At 35.2% G+C, this 22,158-nt stretch overlaps 1 protein-coding gene and 1 long non-coding RNA gene across 20 annotated transcripts in view; one reads left to right on the top strand and one right to left on the bottom strand.

The window, feature by feature from the left end:
• The window catches only part of LOC105492120 (SRY-box transcription factor 5), a 1,036,234-nt gene that overhangs the window by 457,192 nt on the left and 556,884 nt on the right, over window positions 1-22,158 (top strand). The window lies entirely within an intron of this gene.
• LOC105492119 (uncharacterized) lies at window positions 1,554-21,889 on the bottom strand. The gene is made up of 3 exons (XR_011608455.1): window positions 21,851-21,889; window positions 9,983-10,031; window positions 1,554-1,611 (listed from the first exon to the last, which is right to left on the bottom strand). It is a non-coding gene; the product is annotated as an uncharacterized lncRNA (long non-coding RNA).

Below are 22,158 nucleotides of genomic sequence, written 5' to 3' on the forward strand. Positions count from 1 at the left end.
AGTGTTATTACTTTCACTTCATTGTACAATAACTTGATGGTTCATGGAACTGGTTCTGTTCTAAGAAAGGTATCATTTGAATAGGAAAACGGCCTGTTTCTTCATGAAGGACGTAAACACTGGTAGAGAAGAGAACTCTGTTAATAAAATGTATTTTGCATATATAGTATGTCAGAGTCATGTTTGAGAATTTCTCTGATATTATGAAAGGCCAGGTAAAATATAAAACAAATGTCTATTCCACTTGTAAAAATAGGATTTCTTAATTTGTTAATAGGCAATAATTAATGTCATTTTAAACTTTTTCCTATTCTATGTACTTATAAAGATACTTATAGAACAAATAATTAGAGAGTTAACTTGACAGAAGTCAACAGTGCAGTGTGTGTGATAGACTAATCAATGATAAATCACATCAATTCAGACAAGAGAAGTTCTGTAGGTCTTGCTTAATTTATTGAGAATAAAACTACATTTTTCAGGGATGAACATTTCTTGATGACAATAATGATGCATGAATTAAATGAGGAGATAGGAAATAGGAAGAAAAAAAGGATGGAAAAAATATAATTAACAAAAAACATCCACAAACAATAATTTATGTAAGCGAAATAGATTTCTGCAGGATAAAAATGGAGCATAGTGAACAATGGAAATTATATGACAATTAGGGTGGATATGGCTTGTATCATTGAAATGGTGAAAGGAAAAAGATAATGTAATACAACTTATACAGAGAAACAATGGAAATCTGTTCAAAAGCTCTTTTAAAAGAGTTCCCCTTCACAAATATGTTATCCTCTTCTGCCTTTTCATTAGCAAGTTTTCTTTAATATTTCCAATTTACAAGATGGCCTATACACTGTATGAATTTATGTAACCATTCACTCAGCTTTGCTTTGGAGTGGTCTGCTGGTCAAAATGGCCTGATATTTAAATGTTACCATAGTGATCAGTAGTGGACACTGTCATCTTTCTCGTTTTAATTAAGGAACAGATGCAGGTGAAGCTGATCTCTCAGTGACCCTCTTTAAGCCAGCATCAACACATTGATTGTTTTCAATTCTTTTCTCTCCCCTGTAATCTTAGCTTTGTCCTTTCGTCATATCAAGGTCTTCATCCTCTTACGTTAAAGATGCAGGAACTCCTTTTAAACTCTTCCTTAGGGAGCTTTAGCTTAGGTGGAATAAAACACACTTCTGCTAAACACCAGTGAAACACTAAGGCTGTTTTGGGGGTTTTTTGTTTGTTTTTTTCAAGAAGCCCTGGCTTTCTCCACTTAAATTAAGTAATGTATAAGTTGCAGTTTGTTAAAATTCTGTATACCCTATAAAGACTGAAAGTATTTATACTTCCACTTTTTTTAATAAAATAAATTCCCTTTCTGATTTAGTGTATTTATAAATGAGGTATATTCAGAAGGTCTAAATAGTGTTAGCAACTCAATCATTCTTCCTTGGACTATAAAACGCACTAAGAACATAAAAAGCATTTATTAACTAATACATGCATGGTAAAAATAAGAAGGGAGTTGGTGCCCCAAAGATACTCACATTTTGGTTGTGTTTGAGGTGGATTGTAAGAGCTTGTTGTCATGAGGCATAACATACTCTGGGTAGAAGAAACAAAGTTTGGTTGGAAGGATTAGAGAAGAGGATTATTAGGTATCCAATAGTATCAGATTTAGACACAGTTCCAGAGGAAGAGTATAAATGATGAAATGCTTGTCTTAACTACTTTTCATTTGTTCCACTTAGGATTGTTAATTTTACCTCAATACTTCCAGGATTCTTCTTTACCTTACCTCAATTTTGTGACAATTTTGGCTCATTTGATTTTTGTATTGATTTCATTGATGTTGGAGACCAGCTAGTCAAATTTATAATCTCTTTTAGGGTATTTCTAATCCTTTGTAATCTTAAATAATATGAGTTCTAATATGCTTCTATTTATTATTATTAGAGACAGAATCTCACTCTGTTGCCCAGGCTGGAGTGCAGTGGCATGATCTGGGCTCACTGCAACCTCTGCCTCCTGGGCTCAAGCAATTCTCCCACCTCAGCCTCCCAAGTAGCTGGGATTATAGGCACTCACCACCATACCCAGGTAATTTTTGTATTTTTAATAGAGACGGCGTTTCACCATGTTAGCCAGGCTGGACTCGAACTGCTAACCTCAGGTGATCCGCCTGCCTCGACCTCTAAAAGCCCTAGGATTACAGACGTGAGTCACCATGCCTGGCTTCTCTTATTATTTTTAACCCTTTGACTTTTTTGTTTTTATAATCTTTAGAAGATATATTTTACATGAATTATTTTACATTTCACATTGCTTCATTTCTCTAGATGTCATGTATACTTTTGAATATTTCCCCAATAGAATAATGTTTTATAAGTATCCACAGTCCCATTTATTTACATAGTTTTTGAGCAATGACTTGAGGAGAATACTTCTTGTTTGTAATCAAACTTATTGATTAAATATTTTGCCGATTTTCATTGGGTTGTTATTGACTTGTTAGGACTTGGTGTGTTGGGCTTACTTATTTTTTTCTGATTACCAGTTCTTTGTGTGATACATGCATTGCAAATATAGTCTCTCATTCCTTGAATTGTCTTTTCGTTTTATAACATTGCCTTTTGAAATGCAAATAATTTTAGTGTATATAAAATCCAACCTATCAATTTTTTCTTTTATAGTTCCTGTTTTTTTATATATGTCTGAGATATCTTTGACTATCCCAAGGGCAAAGGTTTGCTACTGTGTTTCCTTTAACATGTTTGTAAGGAAGATATTCTACAGTATTAGGGGAAAAGAATGAAATAATTTCCTAACTTGTGAAAAAAGTCAGGAGGAATGATTCTTAAATTGTTTATGATGATACCAAAGCTGCTTTCTGTACTTTTTGGCTCTGAGAAAAACTTATTCTGAATGCTTTCCCTATCAGAAAATTACCATTAATGCACATACTCTGAATATGGTAACATAAAATATTGGGAAATTGGAATAATTACTTTAGAGTTGAGGTGATATTACATACAGTTTACGTGCAAGTTGAAGTTTATCAAATACATATGTAATTGTATTATATTTCACAATATATTTAGTTACTGGTTTATAGATCTGGAATGGTTTCATTGAAATGTCCTGAAAAGCAAAATGGGTTTGTTTGTTTATTGGTTGGTTGATTGATTGATTGAGACGGAGTCCTGCTCTGTCACCCAGGCCAGAGAGCAGTGGCACGATCTCGGCTCACTGCAACCTCTACCCCCCAAGTTCAAGTGATTCTGCTGCCTCAGTCTCCTGAATAGCTGGGATTACAGGCGTGCACCACCACACCTGGCTAATTTTTGTAGTTTTAGTAGAGACAGGGTTTCACCATGTTGGCCAGGCTTGTCTCGAACTCTTGACCTCAAGTGATCTGCCCACCTTGGCATCCCAAAATGCTGGGATTACAGGCGTGAGCCACCGTGCCTGGCTGAAAAATGGGTTTAAATCATTTACTTGTTTTTTATTCAACGTGAGGACTTAGATGAAAAACTGATAGTATAAATCCTAAACAAATGTGCTTTAGGGGCAAGTTTACCTTTGGTATAGCAGATAAGGTAAGATAGAGGCATTGAAATGAAGTTTTCAGCTACCAATGATATAAATGACATTATCAGATGGACCAAAATGATGGCTGCCTCCATTCTTCAGTAAATGATATACTGTGTCTCGTTTTCTTAATAGTATTCTTTTTATATAGAGACTTAGAGACTGTTCCAAAGTAATGATCTGAATAATTCAAAATAATATTTCAAACCTGAAAGGACTGTGTGCTGCTTGGGTGAAAAAAAAGCAGTCTGCAATTGTATTTACTGGTGATCAAGGTTTCAAATTGTATGGCTGTCCTGGAATAAAACAATTGAACATAAAACCCAACTGTTATATTGGAACATAATATTGTCTTCAAGATAGGCCAGTGCTCTGACTTAATATGAGCTTATCTGCAAAAATGCCCTTTGGCAGAAACATTTCTGAAAGGGGACTGTTTCTGTTGCCGGGGCCAGAAATGGCTCACATACTCCTCATTGGCAAGTACTGATGGGAAAGCAGAATAGTAGATATTGCCATCATCATGAACTTTGAGTTAATCATTGCTTGTAGTGAAACTGTATAAAAATAACAATAATGATGTCACCAAGCATTCTCTATATGCCCTAGATACTATAAGTTACTTAAATTTTCCCCTAAACATCATTATTTTATAGTAAATTTTTAGAGGTTTTTCAAATTAAATCTGTATAATGTCAGGTTGATATGATCTCTTATAGGTGTGTATTTAGTTTCCCAGAAGTTACCTCTAGATTATAACAGTATCCTTTCCAATGGGAAAATAAATTTTTGGCTTTCGGATGAATAAAACCTGTAGATAATGTTTCTTACCACTTAAAATAAATAAATAATTGAACCTAATATTAGTCATTTTGATACAGAATTTTTGAACTAATTTTATTGTGATAATATTTTCTAATTTCTATGTATCTCAACATGTAAATTTTTCAATTCCATTATTGACATACATTCCATAAACTTTCTTGCATGTATGTTCACAATGAGCCAACCAATAACACAGATAAAATTCTATCTACTATTTACATGAGGATATATTTGAAATCATTAAATTTTTAAAATAAATAGATTCAAAACTTGGTTATAAAATCGAGTCAAAACTTTCTTGTACCCTTCTGGCTTGTTCTGGGAAAACAATACTTGCACAGCTTTATTTCTTCCAGCTTTAAACTGGAAGAAATCCTCTGAGACTTTCCTTAGCAATTTTTGTCTCATCAGAAGTCATCACATATGCTGGCTAGGAAGGAAAACATTGGCATTGTTTTTCAGGAAGAAGACTGTGTTAATGAGCTACACTAAACTCACATCTCCATTCCATCTTGCATGTATTCCTTACCCATATTTGAGAAATACCACTCAAATTATGAGTCAGAAAATAATTTTGATACAAAAGATTGGTTTGTTCATATGATGTTATATAAAGTTCCATGTACAATTCTTTCATAGGTTAAACAATTTGATAAAACTTTTATACTTTATTCTTTTCAGTTCAAGTGTGAATTCAGATACTGATATTGGGAGGCCAAGGCGTGAGGATTGCTTGAGGCCAGGAGTTCAAGACAAACCTGGGCAACATAGCAAGACCCCTATCTCTGCAAAAAATAGTATTAGCTGGGCATAGTAGCATATGGCTGTAGTCCTAACTACTTGGGAGGCTGAGGCGGGATAATCACCTGAACCCAAGAGTGTGAGGCTAAAGTAAGCTATGATTGTGTCATTGTACTCCAGACTGGGCAACATAATGAGAACCTGCTCTTAAAAATATATATATATATTGAGAAAACAATTACTATTGAAGATGTTTGAGATCCTGAAAGCCAAGAAGACTGAATAATTTATATAATGTAAAGCTAAGATTTTAGCCTTTTCTCAAACAAAAATTGGCTGCTCAGATAACATTCGCAATTTACTCATAATGTTCCTTAATTTGTTCCTTGTATATGAACCTCTTGTGTACAACTTATAACAATTAGAGGCATACTTTAATTTGCTTTGCAATTTGAACTTTGCAATAACAGTGTGTATCTATTATGGATTCTCAAAGAAGCCTCTCAGTGGGTTCAATCCGAATTGTCTTCCCCTTTCACATCCTCACCCTTCGTATGTTAGCTAGGCCTATTAGTCAGGGATTTCATTTTACCACCTCAAAACTGCTAAGGCAACCTTGTCATTGTAATTTTCACGCCTTTTCTTTTTCTTTGTTCTATATGTCAGTGAAATCTTATCTCCACAGTCTTCTGTCATAGGTTAATAGCTTGGAACAAAGTTCAATTAGAGTCTCTAACATAATAAAACAAAATGCACAGATGAAAAAATTAGTAGCCACTGCCCTGTACTTTATTCAAACACTGTTTGTTGGATCTTACTCATCAGTGAAACTGAATTAGTGGATAAGATAGGAAATTGTCAAATGAGAGCCCACATAGATTGAGAAGACTTTAATGCAACTGTGCTATTCTAGAACATGTTTCAATGACGTGGTAGTGCCCTGGAAAGTTCTTAGTACAGATTTTGTTTCTTTGATGGTGTTTCATTTAACCATATTGTTAAATCCAAAGAACTCTAGATGAGGTATGGAAATCTAACAACTGAATATACCATCTTAACATTTTTAAGGTTTTTGAAAAGAAGAATTGATTTGTTTCCCTATGCTGCATTTATCCAATTAAAAGCACCTTTGCTAATATGTTAAAGCCATAGGTCATTTCCTATACTTATTCTACTCATGCTGCGTCGGCTGAAGGTCATTGGAAATTATGTGGCAGAGACATTTTCCAGGGAAACAAATGGTGTTATTGCAAATTTACTAGTTGGTTATTTGAAAAGAAATGTATTGACACCATTGAACATTATCAACAATCCCACTGCCATCACTTTTTCCTCCTCTATTCAATGAGCTGTTAAAAGACACAATTTGTTGTACTATGTAGTTAACAAGAAATAAATAACATGCAGCAGGTGCTACACAGGAAGGCACTGAGTGTTATTGTACTAACTGTGCCTGACTAATTCTAGCCAAAACAACAATTCTGTATTCAGTAAAGGGAAAAACAGATAATTTAATGGAGATTTGGATCCTCATTGTTTGTTATGTCAGGGTTATACTTGGAAAATAGAACCAAGTGAAAGATGTACTTAAAGGAAATCCTTTGCTGTGGAGATTTATCCTCAACTCGTGAGAATCTCATTCAATGGAAGATAACAGTATGCAGATGATTTAAAATATTGAGTAACCCAATTTTCTATATATTTTTTAAAAGAATGATGAGATTTTATTGGTATAGGTCTATCCTCCACATCACGTTTCTTGTAGATTAATGTTAAAAATAGCTTGTATTCCCTGAGCAAATATTTCCAACTTAATAAGGCAGGTGAGAAGCATAGGATAGGAGGAGGAACCAGGATGGAAATCAAATTTTGCCCTTGTGAATCTGCAGAGGAAACAGTCAATATTAATTTTGAATGATGGAGGTATTTCACTTATTTTTTCTGCTGGTGAGTTTTGATGTATAGTGTTCAGTCATTCATTTATTCAACCATTACTACTAATTGAGCATCTACTATGTGTCCAAAACTGCAAACAGGGCAAACACAAGTCAAAAGAAGTTCTGCTCTTGTGGTGACTCTTCTACTGGGGCAAGTAGACAATAATTAAGTTAAAAAAGGTAATTGTAGATTGAAATGAGTGTTAGTCATGAAGGAAATAAAGAGGAGGCAGGATAGAGCTTCTAAAGGTTTCCTTTGAACTGAAGAATACAAATGGGGCATTCACAGGAATCGTAGAGGAAGATTTTCCTGGGAAGGAAAAACAAGGGAGCTGTCTTGGAGGTGATCCTAGTGTTGCCATGTTCAAGGCACAGGAAGGTAGCTAGTGTGGCTGGAGTATTGCTACTTCTGTGGAACATAATTAGGAGATAAAATTGGAGATGGAGGCAGGAACCAAATCAAGGGAAGGTTTAGTTTGAAGTTTAGTTTTCCTTCTGAGAGCAGTACACATTATTGAAGGATTTTAAGAGGGTGAGCGACTCAAGCTCATTGATTTCTTAAAGATCCTTGTTCACTCTGTGGAGAAGGTGTTGGAGAAGGTCAGTAGTAAAAATGGAAGGGCCTGATAAGAGGTTATTGCAATATAATTGATAAATTGTGGACTGAGATGGTAATTGCAAAGGTGGAGAAAAATGTGGATATTAATGCTTATTATGGGGGTAAAACTGACATGACTTGCTAATGAAGCAGATGGGATGTAAGGGAGGGAAAGAGATCAATAATAACTCTGTGTTTTGTGACTGGACTCTGGACATATGTAGATGACATTTAGTGAAGTTGGGAAAACTGGAGAAGTCCAGATTTGAGAAAATCAAGAGTTCTGGGAGCTCTGTTTGGATTTATTAAGTGTACAAAACCTATTGTATATCAAAGCCAAGATGTCAAGTAGTTTCTTAAAAACTAAAATCTAGAGATCAGTGGAAAAAAATTGGGTTAGAGACATAAATTTGTTCATCAGAAGCACATAAAAGTGGCATCTGATGGCACTGGCCTTCATGGGATCACCTAAACTAGATGTAGTGTAGGTTAGGTGTAGTATAGATAAAAACTAGTGTAGATAAAAAAGGGTTCCCCGAACAATTTGAGGCAATCACCTTTAAGAGCAAAGGAACAAAACTGAGAAAGAAACAGTGATGTAGGAGGAAGCCCAGGAGAGGAGAGAATGGCAGAGTCAATTGTGTTAATGCTGCCAAGATATGAATGGAGGACTGACTTTGGTGAAATGTAGTCATTTTTAACTTTGAAAAGAATAATTTCAATGCAGTGGTGGGGAATTATACCAGACTGGAGTAAGTAAAGAATGAGTTGGGTGGTTTGGAAGTGGAGAAAGTGAGTTTAGAGGTGTATAGAATTGTAGCTGTGAGTATGGAGCCTAAAAAAATAGTGGGAGATGTGGAGATCAAAGGAAGTTTTGTTTATTTGTTTTAAGATGGGAAATAACAGAACATTTGATATTCTGTTTTCCATGATCCAGTAAGAAGGGAGAGATTGTAGATACAGGAAATGGGAGAAAGAACTGAACTAGAGAAGTATTTTAAAAGAAGAGCACCACTCAGTATAAGATTCAAAATTTGGTAAATGGCATTTCTGCTTTTGTGTAACATTTAACCTGACACAATTTGCCTCTCATCATAGAACAGTAGTGTTGGAAGGTAAGTTCAGAGCTCATCACATCAAAATTTCTCATTTTACAGCTGACCAAACAAAGGTGCAGATAAGAGATAAGATTTACAGCTTGTCTCACAGCTAATTAATGAATTGGGGAGTATCCAGTCAGCACCATTTGTTGATGAAGGGACAGTGTAGGGAGGAGAAAGCCTTTTCTTACTTTATGCCATAGCTAATGCATTTACATCCATGAATAAACTTAATACATCTTCAAGAAACCAATAGACAGTATGGTGGCTGGGATTTGAAATGTAGTTAACTCTAGTGCATGATACGTTATGCTATCCAGATCCCCTTTCCAAGACTGAAGTTTCCTTTCCCCCAACTGCCAGAACTTTTGGCAGCCAGTAACTCTCAGCCAAGTCGCCCTCCTGGACTCACTACGTCAGGAAATCACTACTTTGTTCCACGTCGCACCTTCTTACTGTGGGCACTCTGCATCCAATGATTGGTTCATGAAAGGGAGAATAGTGTAGCTCCTTCATCCAAATTCAGGACAGCTCTAAATGGCCACCAGAGACTCCTGTAGGATCTGCTAAAGCCTTAGTTTGGATTATATCATAGTGCAGTTCCTCTCTCTGACCAATCCTGTTTCTTCCCAGACTGTTGATCCCACTAATAATCTTCCTGCATGCAAGTTTCTATCTCAAGATCTGTTTCCTCAAGAATCCTGGCCTAAAACACTCACAAAGGGTAGGGCCAACAATTCCAAGACAGCAATCTTGAGGTTGGTCAGATGCAGCTTGGATACTTTTAAACATCACAACTGGAAGGTGGATTATTACAGAAAGAAAACATTAAAGTTAGACTGCACGTCAGGATTATGAGTGTGGAAAATTAACTTCATTTGGAATAAGACCCTAGCCAGAGATTGGGGGATTATGGATATCAGGTTTTGACCTCCTAGAGAAGTGGCAATCAAAAATTTTAGAAGTTTTGAGAGCCTTAGGTAGGAAAACTGAGATCAAGAATGATTCCAGAACTAACAAATAGCCATTTTGCTAGACATAAACCATGTTGAAACCTAGTGAACAAGAAAGCTGTACTTGGGTGGAGGGCACATAAGATACCCAGGGCTAATGCGAGTCTGAGCATATGGACACATGGCTAATTTCAGAGCTTTCCTTCTGGTGGGGAATTACCTCCTACTTACCTCTACCCTTGGTACGTATGTGTTCAGGAGCTGCACAAGGCTGCCTTTTCTGGGAGAGGGATGGAAGAGAGAGAGAGTCTGGAGAAGCTGAGAGTATTCAAGGCAAATAAACTATACACATTTCTGGAAAGAAAAGTTACTTCACCAAGGCAAATTTTGCTTTTGTTCTTATTCTAGATTTATTCTGATATTCAAGAACAATATTTAGTTTATCAAGACAGTGATAACATTCAAATCCATATTTGTAAATGTGTTGGACCTTTCTCTAAACTTGTCCTGTTAATAAGTCCTGTAATTTACAGGTGGAGTCTATTGGGCAAGGGCGGGTAAACCAACTCAGTTAAAGGGTCAACTTGATACTAATTTCCAAGCAATTGAAAACTACTACATGTGTGTGTGTGCATGCTAAAATAAATATTTCCAAAGCACTATTGCCTCTGCAAAATTATGATAAGAGTAAAAATAGTGAACTGCCACTGGAAACCCCAAGAGCAGGAAATTTATAATAGAGGACTCATGCTGGAAGTATTAAAGTGGTCGTTTATAGACTTAAGTGGTTCATAAGGATGTGTGCATTGATATTGCTTTAGTTAACTCCAACTTGTAACCAATTTTATTAGCAATAAAGCACTCATGATTACTTAGAAAACTCACTGACACCTACCTACTTCCAAGCATCGCACCTACTACCTAGGTAGGAAGTACCTACCTACTTCCAAGCATCACACCACCCTAGTGACTAAAATTCAGGGAGTAAAAGGAAAATAATGAAATAAATTGGTAAAGCAGGAAACCGTAGAAGATCATAAATGTGACATACAATAGTATAGATTCTCAGAACTTCTCAGATTTGTCTAAAGTCTCAGAACTTCTCTGAAAAAACTGTAACAGTGAGAATAATTAAGTGAAGTACATATATGCTTAAAAGTTTAAATAGCAATATATGGGAGATGAATTATACAATAGACTTTTACATTTTAATAAAGATAGTGAGATACTGTAGGATAAAACTTCAGAGGAATGTGCAACAATGGAAGTTGACACTTTGCTTCAAGATCTACATCAAATGACAGTGCAATCAATAGTGATATATATTATGAAGGTAAAACGTGTATGTACCAATCATATACATGAGGGAGGGTTGTTCATAGGGAAGCTAGTTAATTCATACCTGACTTGTTTTATTGCTGATTAAATTTCTTCAAAACTAAAAGTAATGTTGGGACAAATAGATATTCACATCCAAAAGAATAAAGATGACCCTTACCTTATACCATATACAAAAACTAACTTCAAATGGAGCAAATAATTAAATATAAGAGGTTAAAAAAACCCTGTAAAATTATTGGAAGAAAATATAGGGGTAAATGTTCATGATCTTGAATTGTGCGGTTGTTTCTTAGATATGACACAAAATGCACAAGTAGCAAAAAAAATTTTATTTTTTATATAGTCCAATTTATTTTTCTCTGTTATGGATTATATAAAGTTTTGTCATAGATAGGTGTTGAATTTTGTCAAATACCTTTTTTTATTATTATTATACTTTATGTTCTAGGGTACATGTGCACAACATGCAGGTTTGTTACTTGGACACAGGAAGGGGAACATCAAAAATACAATGTTTATGCTTCAAAGGACCCTATCATCAAAAGAGTATAAACATAACCCACAGAATGGGAGAAAGTATTTGAAGATTATATATAATAAGCCTACTGTTACTAAATAATACTTGCAACTGAACAACAAAAAGACAAAAGATCCAATTCAAAAATGGACAAAGGACTTGAATAAACATTTCTGCAAATAAGATATGTAAATAGCCAGCATGTACATACAAAGATGCTCAAGATCATTAGTCATAAAGGAAATGCAAATCAAAACCACGATGAGATAGAACTTCAACCCACTAGGATGCTCAGAATTTAAAACAAACAAACAAAAAATAACTAGTATTGGTAGGGATGTGGAGAAATTGGAACCCTCAAACACTGCTGGTTGGAATGTGAAATGGTGCAGCCGCTGTAGAAAACAGGTTGGCAGTGCCTCAAAACGTTAAACACAAAATTACCATATGGGATGGCAATTCTACTTCTATATATATACTCAAGAAAAATGAACACACACACACACACACACACTTTGTACAAGTATTTATAACAGCACTAATCATAATAACCAAAAAGTTATTATGAGAACACACACACACACTTTTGCACAAGTATTTATAAGAGACTAATCATAATAACCAAAAAGTAGAAACAAGCCAAACTTTCTCAATGGTTGAATAGGTACATAATATGTGTCTGTACATACAGTGTAACGTACAATGTAATATTATTCAGCCATAAAGAGAAGGGAATTTTGGCACAATTTACAAGGATGAACCTTGAAGACATAGTGCTAAGTGAAATAAACCAATCACAAAAGGACAAATATTGTATAATTCCATTTATATGAGGTACCTAGAGTAGTCAAAATCATAGAGACAGGAAGTAGAATGGTAGTTGTTGGACTGAGGGAAAGGAAGAATGGGAAGTGACTGTTTAATGGGTACACGGTTTCCTTCTGGGGTGGTGCAAATGTTTTGGAAGTAGAGTTTTTGGCTTCACAACATTGTAAGTGTACTTAATACCATAGAATTGTACATTTTAAAATAGTTAACATTGTGCATTTTATGTTGTGTGTATTTTACCACAATAAGAATTAAAAGTTTGGGGGTTATGGGAGGGATAGCACTAGGAGAAATACCTAATGTTGATGATGGGTTGATGGGTGCAGCAAACCACCATGGCACGTGTATACCTATGTAACAAACCTGCACGTTCTGACATGTACCCCAGAACTTAAAGTGTAATAAAAAAAAAGTTTAAATTTTTTTCCATGATGAATGAAAAAACAAAAAGTAAAAGTTAATAATAAAAATGAGCAGAATTAATCTTCCAGTTCAGTGCTAATCAATAAGAAAGAGCTGTTCGGGTAAAAGGTTTGTATTAGTCCATTTTCACATTGCGATAAAGAACTGCCTGAGACTGGATAATTTATAAAGGAAAGAAATTTAATTGACTCATAGTTTAGCATGGCTGGGGAGGCCTCAGGAAACTTACAATCATGGCAGAAAGCAAAGAGGAAGCAAGACACCTTCTTCACAAGGTGGCAGGAGGGAGAAGTGCCGAGTGAAGAGGGAAGAGCCCCTTATAAAAACATCAGATCTCATGACAACTGGCTCACTATCATGAGAACAGCATGGGGGAAGCCAGCCCTGTGATTCAGTTACCTCCACCTGGTCTGTCCTTTGACTCGTAGGGAATATGGGGATTACAATCCAAGATGAGATTTGGGTGGGGACACACTGCCTAACCATATCAGAGTTGGTTAATGATAATCTTGGAATACAACTTTAAAAAGTTATTTTAAACAGTACAATCAAAGTGATTCCAAGTGATGCCAGAAGCAGAGGAAGAAGCATCAGGAATTTTCTATCACGAAACTAAAACCCAGACTGTGTTCAAGTTTGATAAGAAAACTAACTAACTAACTAACTAAACAAATAAGGGAGAGGGCAAGCAGGCAATGAAAACTTCCCCAAACTTTGTATGGGATGAGGAAGGAAGGGGTCAAGCAACTACTTGCCACACATAATATTAACAGAGTTAAGGAAGAAAACAGACAATTAAAATTCTATTTTGTTTAATTATAAAACCTAGGGATTTGTACTTTTTTTCCTTTCTTTTGCTCTTTTGAGACTCTATTTTTTTCTGGAATAATTGGGAAAGGAATCTGTTTCTTTCTCTCTCTCTTTGTCTCTCTCTCTCTTTCTCTCTCTCTCTCTCTCTGTGTGTGCGTGTGTGTGTGTGTGTGTGTGTGTGTGTGTGTGTCGTGGCTAGAAATTGTAAGAAAGTAAAAGATATGTAATGTACAATCTTTATGTTCAAGACAATTATCAGTCATTTCCAGAAGGATAAACTGTACTTGTACATGATTTCCTTGGAGAAACAAAAGGAAAGAGGAAGTAGCCAAGAAAATTTTGAAGAGAAGGACAAATTTGGGCATGACTTGCTCTAAAATATCATGACTTATTGTATTGCTAAAAGATGTAGACAGTGTGGAGTTGGCACTGAGTTCATCTTATGGGCCAGAGTGGGGAAGAATTGAGAGTCCAGGAACAGTTAAATTCCTGTATGAATGCAAGATGCGTGGCAGTGGTGGCATTAAAAGCCGGCGGGGAAAGTATGGGTTGCTCAGTACATGGTGCTAGGACAATTGGTTATCCATATGGGAAAAAGTAAAATTAGATCCTGGTGACAGAATAAATTCCAGGTGGCTCAAAAACCTTAAACTGAAAAGCAAAACTTAAAAAATCTTACTGTCAAAAATAGGAGTATTTTTATGACCTCAGGTTAAGGAAGGATTTCATAAAGAAAACAAGGAGTAAATCTGGCATTTTAAAAATAATATTTTCTACACATCAAAAGGCGCCTCTAAATAAATAGGGAAAAAAAGCCACTAATAGTGGAGAGGTATTGGAAAAGCCACCAAAAAATAAGCATTTAGAACTTCACAATTTTGCAGCAGGTAAAAGACAACATAATAGCAAAACAGACACAGGTAATAAACAGACATTTTACAGAAGATGAAACATAGATGTTCAATAAAGTGATATGCAACTTTAGCTATGACGGAAATTTGAATTAAAATGATATACAGTTTCAAACCCATCAGATTACCTAAAATGAATGCCTGAAAATGCCAAGTGTTGGTGAATGTGAAGATCAGCAAGAATTCTACAACTTTAGTGGCAGTAGAAACTGGTACAACCATTTTGGAGAGCAATTTGGCAGTATCTAGAAGTTAAATATGCACATACTATGGGACCAGCGTATCAGTGCCCAGGACTGTCCATTGCAGTCTTATTAAAAAAAAAAAAAAAAAAAAAAAAGGACAACCAAAATATTTTCAACAGACAAGAAATAAATTGTGGGGGGAACTAGGATGACAAGTATTAATATAGATCACTATAAAATATTTATTGATATGATGAAACTTTTTTGAACAGAATGGAGAAAGGCTGAAGTTTTTTTGTTTTTGTTTTTGTTTTTGTTTTGAGATGGGGTCTCGCTCTGTCGTCCAGGCTGGAGTACACTGGCGCGATCTCGGCTCACTGCAAGCTCCGCCTCCCGGGTTCACGCCATTCTCCTGCCTCAGCCTCCCGAGTAGCTGGGACTACAGGCGCCCGCCACCACACCCAGCTAATTTTTTTTGTATTTTTAATAGAGACAGGGTTTCACTGTGTTCACCAGGATGGTCTCGATCTCCTGACCTCGTGATCTGCCTGCCTTGGCCTCCCAAAGCACTGGGATTACAGGTGTGAACCACCTCGCCCAGGAGCTTTGAAGGTTTTTTATAGAACATCCAGTTCAGTGACATTTTAACTGATTGGGCAGCTGTAATGACAATGTATTGATTAGTACATCAGATTAGGTGTTGTATCAAGTTAGCATTTTTAATGATTAATAGATCACTCCGAAACTTTAGTTGGAAATAGGCCCCCTTTTATTTAGCTCATGATTTTTTAAGGTAGTTGAAATGGCTGAGACTGTTTGGATCCTTGGGGCCTCTCACCACATGGTCTCACACCTTCTAGTCAATTAGCCTAGGCTTCTTCACATGTCAATCTGTGGCTTTTAAAGGCAGAGAAGAAAGGACAGGTTCCAATGCACAAGCACTTTTGTGGACTGCTGCTATTATTTATTGGTCTAAAGCAAGAAACATGCCCAGAACAAGATTTGGTGGTGGAAAAATAGATGCCAAGTCACATTGCAAAGGAATATTTATATAAGGATGAAAGGAATTTGTGGACATTTTTGTCCATATTACAGATGTTTTTACACAGGTATCTGTACTTGGTCTATGAAACTTTTGTATCGGTTGCTTGGATGAAGCTCCTTTATTTAGGGCTGGCTGAAGATGCATCTATTAGTAAAACGGCTTTATCCTCAATTTAATACCCAAGACTTAGGTCTAACCAGTTTCTTCCAGTCAAAGAGTCTGCAGGCCTCTTGGGTGTGAGCATCTATATTGAGGTGGGATTTATTGGTGAAGCATCCACTTTGGGGACTACCATGTAGTTTAGCCTCTAAAGATTAGGAGGCATCACTTACTGAGACCAAATAAGAAGTGTAATGTTCTGCTTCCTAAATAATGCAAGATCCTGTTTGTAGGAGAGTCCCCGTTTGTGGGATCTTTAAAGTAGATTCAATAAGAACTGGGGGGAAAAAAAAATCGACAGCATTGTACACTAAGCCTGGAAAATCAAGTCAGTAAGTTTTTCTTTAGGAGTTTATTTCTTCCCCAGAATAGCAGAGAAGGAAGACAATGAATCAGAGAAGTTTAGCCACACTTACTTTACTGTAATCCGAGAATTTTTCTCAGGAATAGAGTGAGATGAAAACCGATGTTCTTGAGGTCAAATGAGCTTCAAATGTTTACTGAATACATTTTAAAAGTATAAGGAGTTCAATTTGGCTCACTGTGAGAAAGAATCTTCTAGGATGTATAGTAGTTTAAAAATGCAGTGCTGTGTCAAGCAGTAAACACCATCCCTAAAAGCATCTAGGCAGAGGCTGGATAGATAAGCCATGTCTTGGAAAGAGTTAATAGTCTAATTGCAGAGATCAAGTAAGGTATCCTGGGGGAACTCATATTAAATGGAAGAGTAGAATTTTAGTAGATGTAAAAGGAGGGGTCTGTGGAAATGGAAGGAAATAATTAGAAAAAAGAAATGGCTAGATGACCCCAAAAGCCTCCACCTAACTAGGATTTTCTGATATCAAAGCTTAATGATTGGTGTCTCTTAAAGAAAAAATTGTATTTTCAATCCTAGCATGGATTTCTCGTACCCCAGTAAGTCATTTCTGCCATTTGCCTCTGTCTCATCTGATTATGGGACTATTTTATTAAAATTTGCTATAAAATAGTATTCTCACACACACACACAAAATACTAGACAGGTGTGGTGGTGTGTGCCTGTAAACCCAGCTACTTGGGAGGCTGAGACAGGAGAATCACTTGAACCTGGCAGGTGGAGGTTGCAGTGAGCCAAGATTGCGCCACTGCACTCCAGCCTGGACAACAAAGTAAAACTCCATCTCAAAAAAAAAAAAAAAAAAAAAAAAATAGTATTCTCTATTTACTTTATTCTTCTTTAATTCTAATTTTTATTTTCTCCATTTAGAAACTTCTCAAATTTGAAATGTAGCCATTAGCTTTAACTAGGAAAACACCAATGATACAGTATATGACAATAATATATCATAACTTGCTTATAACATAGAATTATGTTTCATTCATCCTCTATTCCCTTTATTGCCTGTCAGCTTAAATACAAGCCCTGTGATATCTGAAAGCATCAGTACATACAGTGTGTTCTGCTGAGAAGTCGAGAATCTCTGAAACATTGTGATTTCTTCTCAGGCAACGTCAGAAAGCAAGTTTGTTTGTTTTGAATTGGCGAACATAGAACCAAACTTAAGAATACACTTGGGCTTTGTTCTTTACAAGTTGTTCTGAATAACAATTATAAGGCAGGAAGTAAAGAAAATATAGCAGCAGAACTCTTGCTTATTGGAATGGTTTTCAAGTTTTCCCGTAAGGTGTCGACAGTTCTCTGTCAACTTGAAGACTGAAAACACAAAAAGCAGTTTATTTGTCAGGTGCTCTGTGGCATCCCTCTCCCACCACTCCCAAGCACTCTGAGCTCCAGTTCAGATGTTTCAGTGTTATGTAATTTATTCTGTCTCTAAATATCATTTCCCCACTATCTTAGGATTTGCTTTCAGATTGGATGCCTCGCTGTGTCACTAATTACCCTGAAAGTGCTATGGCACAGATCTTGCTCTATCTTGCATTAATAGTGTATGGGTAAAATGGAATTGTTAACAATAATAATGAAACTATTGGTATAGTAAAATATGTCTATATTTTGGCCATGCTGTAATCTGAATATTTGAAGTATTTGGAATATCCAGTATTTGAATTTTTTATTGAGAAGACTCCATGACTGTACAGTAACTTTTTCATTTTTAAAATATTTTCTTTTCATGGAACTGTACTAATATATAATTTTGTCATCTCATTTACCAGCATTACATATGTCTCTTTGAGCTCTTGGGATGATTTAGTCAGTGGTCTTTGACCAAACAGTAAGAAAGAGCACTGTGTAATTCTAGAAGTGTTCTCAGTGGTCACATAGAAATGTAAGTGAATGTGAGTTTATGCTTCCCTTTCGTTAGCCAACTATCATTCCAAAGTGAGATAAATTATAACTTTCACTGATATTGAAGGTAAGGATTTGGAAAGGGCACTTGTAAACTATAGATTTGTTGTTTTTAAAGTCAAGATCTAAGTAAATGAAAAGAGATGGAAAATAATTTAACTGGCTTTTAATAAAAATGCATTTTTAAAAAATGGGGTAGTCTCCATATTCTGGGGATTTCTAGATGTTTTACATCAAATGTTATGATGCTGTTAAACATCTAAAATATTTAGTCATTAAAATGTCTTAGTTTAAGAATACTGGATCATTCTTAAGTTGTTTTACCTGGTTTTACATATTGATTCTTTGAATAAAGGAAAAAAATACCTACATGTTACTTTCTATTTCCTATATAACAGAGATAAGTGTAATAATGGGAAAAGTCATTAGAACCACTTTATAGCTCCTTTATTGTACCAAACACTTGTGGAGGGATAACTAACCATCCAGAAATGAAGAAGGGAATATAATAGCTGAGAGTTCCCATATTCAGAATGCATCTTTCATTTACTTTAACTATTCAGGTCTCATCTTAAAGAATTCCTTATAGGAATCTCTATGGCAATCTGGTGTTTAGACCAGAGAGGAAAGCACATAAGGCCTGGGCGTTTTACCAGTCTTTCTGCTCTTTGTCATATGCTGTTTGGTTATCACCTAGAGGGTACTTCTGTGCCTCAATTTCCCACATTTATCAAAGATGACAATATAGCTCTGTAGTTAATTATAAAAATAATTTAACAAACATTTAATTTTTCTATTTGATTATATGTTCTGTTCCTGAATGTATAAAGACATGCATGTATAGTCATACATAAATTCCTAATATTCATGTATAAATATAAAGCCTAAAGCTTATTCTTTAGAATGGCAGGGCATTAAAATATTCATGCCAGTTTTTCCAATATATCAATTTGTGGGACTAGATTTGGCAAAGCTATCATTTGTAATGACGACTGTAATGCAGATGGATCTTAGTGACTGTATATAGAAACTGGGGGGAAGGGAGTAGCAATCGTTCTTTGTTTTTTAGGATGAAGCAGAAAAATCTGCTCTTTCCTATATATGGAGGAATTTGTTAGAAGCAAGGACTAAAATAAGGAATTACTGATCAGCTAGAAATTATATTTCTCTTATTTTCTTCCTACTTCACTAATATTTTTATCTTCTGAAAATGTATGGGTATTTTTACATTGAGATATTACCGACTTTGGATGAAACCAGTATTTTTCATTTGCAACCAGGAGTATATAACTGGTGTTATCTAAATTCTTTTTAACGAGTCATCAGCACTTTTATTGTAGGCATCTCAGGCATAAACATCAATAGTGGAATATCCTGTTTCATTCTTAAATAAATAGCAATGATTCACATCCATGTGATATAACCGTTCCATGGGGTGTGATTCAGAAGGCCAGTGAAGAAGGCACTTTTAAAAATAATACTTTTCCTCTTTTGAAAAATATCCCCCTTATTAAAATTTACTGCCATAATCCACTGTTAGCAGTAGCATTGTATAATCAAATGTGTTGAATTGGAAAAGTCTGAGAATGATTGATTTAGAAATAAGATTATGTCTTCTCAGTGTAATCTATAGCCATATTCAAGTAGAAACAACAAATACTCGGAAATGGTAGTAATTAGAGGGTGAGTAGAGAAAAGACTAAAATGGGCCCTTTTGCATTTAATAAGTCACATCTTCATTAATATAAGATCTCTAGAATATTCTCTTAGATTCAAGTTATCAAATTCATATGTGTGTTTTCTCTCAGTGCTTCTCTTGTTCACCAATCAATATTTTATTATCTTTTATTGATGGAAAAGGTGTATGTGGAAAGTTTTGTTAAGTCAGTGCCCATGCAAACGTCACTAAAGCAGCTTTTAGTAGTGAAAATAGTTGGTAGTAGACTGCTCTTTCAAAAATGAAAAACTTTTGCTACACTATGTAAATGCCAACAATAGACAATTTTTAAGACAGCTTGTTCAGAGCTTATAATTACAGGGGTAAGGAAAAGCCTATCTTCAAAATGCACAGTTTTCCCTAAAATATATATTTACTCTTAAATTGATACTGAAAAATATGTAATATCAATCAATATGTTTTTGATTCAGTAGCCCTGTGTTGACATATCCTTGATTTTTTTTAAAGATGAGATTAATGAAAAGGCATATCTATACTTTCTCTTAGTATTTCTAAAATATAATAGCAGAGATTATTACCCATTGCTTGTAGCTTTCCTGGGGAATGCAAGTGCTTCCTCCTGCGTTTTGGCCCATTTCTGAGATATCATTAGAAACTCACTAGTTGGAAGAATGTGGAGGACTAAAGAGCCTGCCTTTCCTTCATTACACCCAAGACCTTGTTAGTTCTATTAGTGAGGGGGACAAATAAGAGATGCTTTTATTTTTGCCTGTTATTCATATAAGTAGAGGATGTGAATATTTAGAGTGGTTTATTTTAAAGTACTAACCCCCATCAATATTTTAAAAGGAAGATCTCCTATACAAAAAAAAGAAAAAAATGTTTAACAATCTGCTCCTAGAAAAGAGGCATATTCTACATATTGTAAACATATATCTACAGTAGTAAATTAAATGATCTCAGAGTTTACAAGCCAGGGTTATGCCTTAATTTGAAGGTCATTGCATTCTCAATATGCCACATTCACAATTCCTTTCAAGTATTTTCTCTCAGCAAAATGAAAAGCATATTATCTGTCATTTTAATCATTTTGTCAAAGATAAAATAAACTCATCCTCCCCATGTAGACCTTTGTACCTTGGTAACCAAGTAAATCTGCCTGACACTTGTAGGCAAAGGACCCTATTGGTTTTACTCTGTACACTTTAATAAACACGCAAGGTAAAAATAGAAGCAAGAGATGATGAGTAATAAAGATAAGGGACATAATCAATTATTATTATTCCTTTGCATGTGTAACAGTGGATGTCACAAATGAAGTATTACATCTCTATTTGAAAATTTGTCAATGTGTCCTTTTTTTCTTATACATTTCACTCAAATTATAAAATTTTGGCAAGTCCTGAAGCAACAATTAGGATTAATTATTATTACTACTGATTCTATAATGATAAGCAAGTCTAAAGTATAAAGAGAGAGAGAGAGAGAGAGAGAGACAGAGAACACACTCTTGATAATTCTTTAAGCATGTGGTTGTACTGTAACTGCCTGGGCAGTGTCCAACAGGTAGAAACATATGCATGAGCCCTTAGTACTGAGTTAATTAAACGTATATTTAAATAATTTAGAAAAAGGTCACTCTAAGTTTTGTGAAAACACGATTTGTGTATGCCATTTTTGTTTAATGATCTTAGAACCTTCTCTTTGATTGGTACATTCTGAACTATTCTTGAAATATCACTTGTGACAAATTTAAAGATTATTCGAACAAATTAACATAATATTCTAAACCTTGAATATTTGACTGTGTTTTTGTGTTTCACAGTTACGTTTTCTTTGAGTTTGGAGAGTCTTCCTAACCTTAGGGGATTTATATGTAGTGACTAATGTAAAGAAAGAAAATAAAAGAACTTACCTGTTTTTGCTGAATGTTTTGACCATCTCCTGGGCCTTCAGACCACTCAAACTCCGTAGAAAGAATATAGTTACTAGAAGTGAACAAATAAGTAATAACATAGTATAAATAAAAGATTGAGTTTGTAGGTAAAATATCAGTACCAGAAGAATCATTTCTGAAATGTTCTTCTGACTAGCTTCATGAGTGTATTTTTAAACTAGTTTTTCTTAAAACATGACAGTTTACTCTTTCTCCTTCTCTTCCTCTCTCTCTCCCCCTCATTATTTACCAAAATTCTATTTAGAATTTTACATTACACTACATTC

This window comes from Macaca nemestrina, chromosome 10 (genome assembly GCF_043159975.1).
Source record: "Macaca nemestrina isolate mMacNem1 chromosome 10, mMacNem.hap1, whole genome shotgun sequence".
NCBI classification, from domain to species: Eukaryota; Metazoa; Chordata; class Mammalia; order Primates; family Cercopithecidae; genus Macaca; species Macaca nemestrina.